This window comes from Eleutherodactylus coqui, chromosome 4, assembly GCF_035609145.1.
Source record: "Eleutherodactylus coqui strain aEleCoq1 chromosome 4, aEleCoq1.hap1, whole genome shotgun sequence".
Taxonomy (NCBI): Eukaryota; Metazoa; Chordata; class Amphibia; order Anura; family Eleutherodactylidae; genus Eleutherodactylus; species Eleutherodactylus coqui.
Genome location: NC_089840.1, coordinates 238,598,253 through 238,605,381, shown reverse-complemented (window position 1 = coordinate 238,605,381; position 7,129 = coordinate 238,598,253).

Here is a 7,129-nt window from a genome sequence, read left to right as displayed (position 1 = left end):
AGATTGCTGCTACTTTATCAGACTCCATCTGAATCTCTGTGGGTGAAATTACATAACCAAGGAAAGACACTTGTTTAGAACCAAATGTGCATTTCTCTAACTTGACAAAAAGTTGATACTCGCACAAACGGGTCAGGACCAACCGCAGGTGCCGACCATGTGAATCCCAGTCAGGCGAGTACACCAGAATGTCATCCAGATAGATGACCAGAAATACCCCCAGGAAGTCGTGAAAGACCGCGTTCATAAAACCCTGAAACACAGCGGGGGCGTTACAGAGTCCAAAAGGCATGACCAGACATTCAAAATGTCCTAACGGGGTGTTGAACACCGTCTTCCATTCGTCTCCCTCTCTAATGCGAATTAAATTGTAAGCCCCCCCGCAAGTCCAGTTTGGAGAACCAGCGGGCCCCTACCACCTGATTCAACAAGTCAGGAATTAGGGGCAAGGAGCACTGGTTCTTCAACTGTGATTTTATTCAAGGCCCGATAATCCACACAAGGCCTTAGTGTCCCGTCCTTCTTCTCTACAAAGAAGAGACCTGCCCCGGCAGGGGACCTGGACGGCCGGATATGTCGGTTGGCCAGAGCCTTCGAGATATAGGACTTGAGGGCCTCATGCTCACGGCCTGACAAATTGAAAATGGCTCCCTTAGGGATGGGACTGTCGGGAATCAAATCAATACCACAGTCCCACTCCCTATGAGGAGGCAGAACCTCAGACAGTTTTTTGGAGAATACATCCTGAAAGTCTGACAAATACTCCAGAATGAGCACAGTATCTGCGGAGCACACAGCTATAGTAGACAGGTGATTATGACAGGATGATCCCCAATGAGTCAATTCCCGGGTGCACCAATCAAATTGAGGGTTGTGCAGTGCCAACCAGGGCATACCAAGCACCACATCAACCGACATTTTTCCCATAACCAGGAAAGACAGTTCTTCAGAATGGAGAATCCCCACCGTGAACTGTAATCCTGGGGTCCTCCATCGTACCAGGCCTGTAGAGAGAGGGGTAGCATCAATACTGGTAAAATGAATTGGTGTCTTCAGCACCACAAATTCAGCCCTCAGGTTTCGGACAAAACACAGGCTTATCAAGTTAGCGGCAGCTCCGGAATCAATAAACGCCTGTCCTGATCGGGAAAAATCCCGGAATCTGACCTGACACGCTACCAAAAGCTTAGGAAGTACCTGAAGTCCTAGGCGATCCTCCCTACAATCGCCTAGGACTCTGAGTTTTCCGCCAGTTCCGGCTGCGAGCGTTGAGACCTCAGTGGGCAGGTTATCACCCGATGTCCAGCTTTCCCGCAGTAGAGGCAGAGACGATGCAACAATCGGATCCTGCGTCGCTCTTTGGGGTCCAGCAGATCCACCTCCATCGGCTGGGGAACAGAGATGGGTAAGGAAGAAGAGGGACCAGGGCAAACGACCTCCCTGACTCTACGGGCCTGCCTGTCTTGCTTCCTAGCCCTGAGCCTCCTATCTGCCTTCACCGCTAGCTCCATAGCCTCCCTTAAAGACCCGGGAACGGGATGGGAAATTAACAGATCTTTAACTGCATCCGAGAGGCCCTGCAGAAAAACGTCTTTCAGGGCGCTATCGTTCCATACCGTATCCTCCGCATAGCGTCTGAAGTTGGAGTAATAATCCTCCACACAAAATGACCCCTGATGCAGCGCCAACAACCGCGAAATCGCCAACCCCGCTCGGTCCGGTTCGTCAAAGATACCCCCGAGTTCCTGGAAAAAGGAGTCCACAGACTGCAGGCAGGAGGAACCCTAGGGATGGAAAAAGCCCAGGTCTGGGCAGAGCCCCACAGCAGGGATATTATAAGTCCGGCCCTCTGGGCTTCCGACCCGGAAGAACGGGGGCACATCCGAAAAAATAAGCGACACGCCTGCTGGAAAAAAAAAAAATTGTTCCTCTCCCCAGAGAACACCTCGGAAAGAGGGCACTTAGGTTCTGGGCTGGTTGAGGCGTCCGGACCCTGCGACGACCCCTACTGCTCTTGGGCTGCCATACGGGCGGATAAATCCTGGACCACCGGTACCAGGGCTTGCAGCTGGTTTGCAAGGGTGCTGATCGCCTCCATGAAAACGGTTTAAAGGGACAGTTATTATGTTACGGCACTCTGACCCCCGAGCGCCAGGTGGGGTGCCCTGAACTTCCCGCACCCCACTGTCCATGCCTACTTGCCTCGGCCCTGGCTAACCCCAGGCGGACAACTGGACGGCAGTCCCTGCACTGGCTAGGGACCTGGCGACTGACAAGATGTGACTAACTAAATGGGGGGACAGAGTGCCGACAGAGAAGGCAGATGGAAATGACCAACAGAACATACAGAGCAAAGCAAAGCTGGAGATGGAAGCTGACAGGCAAACTAGAGGCTGAACTGAGGCTAGCTGCAGACAGGACCTACTAGACGCTGACCGAACCAATAACAGGCAGTGAGCTCAGGTCACTGCCAGCCTTATGACTCCAAGCCTCCGCCCAGGGGCGGAGAGTGGGAGGAGCCGACTCTCCCACTGCTGCATAAGAAAGGTGGAGGAGTGCGGGCGGACACGCCCATGCCGCCGCTCACTGGCTGCCCCACGCCGGCTGCCCCACACCGCCGGGAGAGCCCCGACTCCAGAGCTCCAGGACGCCGGAACCGACACCGGATCGGCGCGCGACGACCGTGGGACCCTGCGCCGCCCTGCATGGTAACAAGTATATTTTTGGGGTGCAGTTTACATGGTTTTATGTGGATTTCTGTTTTTGCATGTACTCCCATGTGGTATGAAATCCTGGGTCACAATATAAGTTCCTCCTATCTTAAATCAAAAGTAATTGAAATATTTAATTAAGTATTTCTGCATGTCTCTCGTAATGTAGTAATGTAGACCGCATAGAAGAAACATGTCATTAGACCTCTATAATTGTATGTTAAGTAGCATACACAAAGATCTGCTATAACACAACCGCACTTTGCTATACATACAGATTGCACACCAACGTTATCCAGTTGAAGTCTTCACTGGATTGCTGGCAGATTGTGTCTGAACCCAGCTTGTAGCTTCCCCCAGAGTAGCTGGATTGATTGGCTACACTCGGATTGGGCACTGCTCTCTGCTACTTGGACGCAAATGGAACCATCTGTTACACCTCTAGTTAAAAGAACATAAAGTTGAGCATTTCATATAGACAATACCACCCCTGATACTCCATATACTAAACATTGCTCTGTCTCACTTGGCAGGAGACCACGTCATGGTAGGGCCAATAAGAGAAAACAGAAACCAGAGCCCTACGTAAATAGATAACATATTTATTTTACATTTCAACTCTTTACCAGCAGATGGAATTAAATATTTTATCGTTTTACGCGGTGACTGGTTGCAGAACTTTCACATTTCCGAGGCTCAGAAATGTTCTCTCTATCACACCTCCCAGGCTTTATGATCTCATGTGTAATGCTATACTAAACCAAAATATCTAGGGATTGGTTTTTCACTGTTTGGAGCATAACCTAAAATATTACATATGCTATATAAAATTACACTATACAGTAATAGGCTTCATACAATGATGTGCATTTGCCCGAAATACTTTCCCATCAAACACCCCAGGGTGGTCATGACCCTAATGTCTACTTACCCTTTATGCCCAGTTTAACCCGGGATCAACACAATATTACATGCATTTTTCATTTCATACAATATATGCCCAGAAATAAGCAAAGCCTGCATTTCTCAAATCTGCTCAAAAAATTACAGAGGTTCAGGATATTTACGAAATTTGGAAAATGGCAAAGTAATCAGAATTGTTATAGCCGGTTTCTTTGAGAATGAAACTTGGGAAGACTTGGAAGAGAAACCTGGGATAGAGCCAATACAGAGTTCTTACAGTGTTGCCTTATTAATTGACCAAAGCCCTGGCTCCCAGTTTAAGTGCTGTTGTAAAATCTGCCTAATATTTTCTATATACAGTGAAACCTCTTTGAGATTGTGAGGGAGTATACATGTTTTTCTGTAATTTTTCTGCATTTTCTATTCTTGCCCTTTTTTGTGTCACTCTACAGTACAATGGCTTTAAGAGAGAAGTGGGAGTTAGGAAGAGGGACTCTGAGTGAGAAACGTAGTGCAGGGTGTAAAGAGAGTACACAGCTATGCTGCAGGTAGGAGGATGGATTGAGGAGTCTCTCCAAAATTTGGCAGTGACGTAGTAAAGTTCCCTACGGTACGATGTCATTCGGAGCGTGGTGACAGAAAAAAAAGCACAGAAGGAGCTCAGAGTCTATCCCTTCCTTGTTCCCTCCTTCCGGACCACATTGGACTGCTTTGCGAAAAGAGCTCTTGATCTCATTAACTGGGTAAGGACTTGCAAACCAGATATATGGGTACTGACTGCAAGTAAATCTCACTAGTATAGTTAAACTGGAGTGTGCCAAACTCCTAAAGTGGAGAGGAACTGAGTTATACGTTGACCTGCTTTTTTGTTTATTACAGTTTCTGGTTATCTTCATCAATATATTGGCTCCTAAACCTTATTTTAACTATCTGTAGAGTCTCCATGCCATGGCCACCAACAAGGCCTATGTTTAGACTCAGCCCTTTCCTGAACAGGTATGACCGGAGCCAAAATATGAATCCTCACTGATGCTTCTGTCTACCTATGAGAAGAACACAATGGTCACCCTGAAGGAGCTAGGTCTAACACTCTCGGCCCCGGAGGCCAGTCTGCCCGACACTCGGAAAACGTTCATTTGTCCGGATCACTAGGAAAGACCTGAGCTAGACACCTGGGCCCACTGAGAAGATGACCACAAAATTGAAGATAGCCGGTATGCATAATATATGGTGGAACTGAAGCCTAACAGAGTCTACTGTAAATACTTCAGTCACCAATAAAATAATGATGTGTAAAACAGTGAATAGAAGGCAGGGAAAAGCGGTAATTGGGATGAGGGGAGGGAAGTGCAACTGCAGATTCTCATCAGAGAGGACATATTTGATTGGCTTAAAGCACACCAGTAAGAAACTACCTACTCCTTACGTACCAAGAGGAAAGATGGATGGTGCAAAATACAGGTACTAATAAAATACAGACACTGCTAGAAGATAGTAAAGCTTGGGAGAAAGTTCAGCTTTTGACGAATGACCCAACACAAGGACAAAGTATCACAGGAGTGGCTGAGCAACAATAAAGGGGAATATTCTTCACTTGACAAATCCAGATAACCAATCCAATTAAATTAAATATCCGTGGGTCTAGTTGAAAATTGAACACAAGTGTTATTCAACCAACCTGAACAACCTGGAGTAAATCTGCCGGGAGAATGCTCAAAAAACACCCCAAGTGTGTAAAGATAGTGGAAACAGAAAACGTTAATTCTACCGAGTTGTATTCCGAAGGGTTTGAATACTTCTGCATTTTTCAGGTTTCATTTTATTTTTAATTCTTTAATTATTTTTTTAAACATTATTTATTTTTAATGTATTGGGGGGGTGAAAGTTTACCTTCAGAGCAATAAAATAAGCATTGCCTGCAACAATCTGAGTGAGTGTCATTTGTAAATCAGGAAAACTGTTGACTATTGTAAGGGGGGTTGAGTACTGTTCGAAGGTTCTGTATCTACAGTTTACTCCAGATAATTAAAGGGGTTTTCCAGACAAATAGGCTGCCTGTCCATGGACGTTGCATTTTACCACAGTGGATTTCCACCGTGGGAGAACATTAAAGTCATCACGATTTTCTGCGATGAACCTATCATTATGATAGGTTATGAACCTATCATTAATACACAAACGGAAAATTGCAACGGATTTCCGCTTGTGTATATCAGACTGCGCTTTCCATAGTTATCCTATGGAAAGCTTTTCATGCATTACTCACGGGCAGATTATCGCCACAGATAACGCAATGAAATATCGCCCATGGAGAGGAGGCCCTACTGTTGTTGACCTATCCTCAGGTTAGGTCATCAATAGTTGATCAGCATGGCCTGCAACTTGGGTCTCCAGATGATCATTTGATTGGGCACCCACTGTCAGCGCTACAATACACAGGGGTCAAAGTGAAAGCAGATGGCTCTAACTTCTGTGTAGTGGCCAGCACTCGTAATTGCAGCAAACTCTCGTGAAAATCAATGGGAGGGGTACCAGCAGTTATAAATGTCGGCCACTACACAGGGGTCAGAGCAGCAACCTCTGCTGTGTTCCCCTGTGTATTGCAGTACTGACAGTGGGCACCCGATCAGCTGATCCCAGCAGACCCCAGACAATCAACTATTTAGGATCTACCCTGAGCATTTCCCTGGAAAATCCCTATAAAGGGAGTGAATCACCAAAAGAAGTTATAACCTATTCTGTGGATAAGGGACAATGGGCTAATCAGTTGGAGTCTAACTGCTGGTATCCCTACTGATCATGAGAATCGGGGCTCCCATAAGCACCACCGCTCTATTCATATCAATTAAGTCCAACAGTAATGAATTGTAATGAATTGAACAGTGGTGTGCAAGCACTACCACCACTCCATTCATTAAGGGAGCTTTGAGACCTTCATTCTTGGGATTAGTGGGGAGCCTAGTGGTTGGCTCTCCACTGATTAGCTATTTATCCCCTATCTTGTGCACAAAGAATGACTTCTTCTTTTGGTGGGAAAGTAGAGAATAAATTATCTTATATTAGTCTATGCCTCAAGTAGAGCTTCCAGTATAATGTCCCTAACTCTTCAACAAAATGGCAATATCACAAGAAAGCAATTATCCTATCAACATATTTCTAGATATCAATAGTAGATCGTCAGGGGTCCACTTCCTGGGACTCCTACTTAACTCTTCATCATTAGACCAATGTGCTCATGCACTGAGCTGATATCTATAGGAAGCAGACAGCTCTGTTCCCACTGCAGTGGCTAATCTTGGTATTACAAGACATTCACTTCAATCAGAATTTTGCCTGCAAAAGCAATCTGGGCCACTGCAGTCGGAACAGAGCTGTCTGCTTCCTGTAGAAATCAGCTCAGTGCACTAGCGCACCGGCCCAGTGAACAGTTGATTAGCGGGGGTCTCAAGCAACAGACCCAGACGATCTACTATTGATGGCCTATTCTGAGAATAGAGCATCAATATTTCACAACT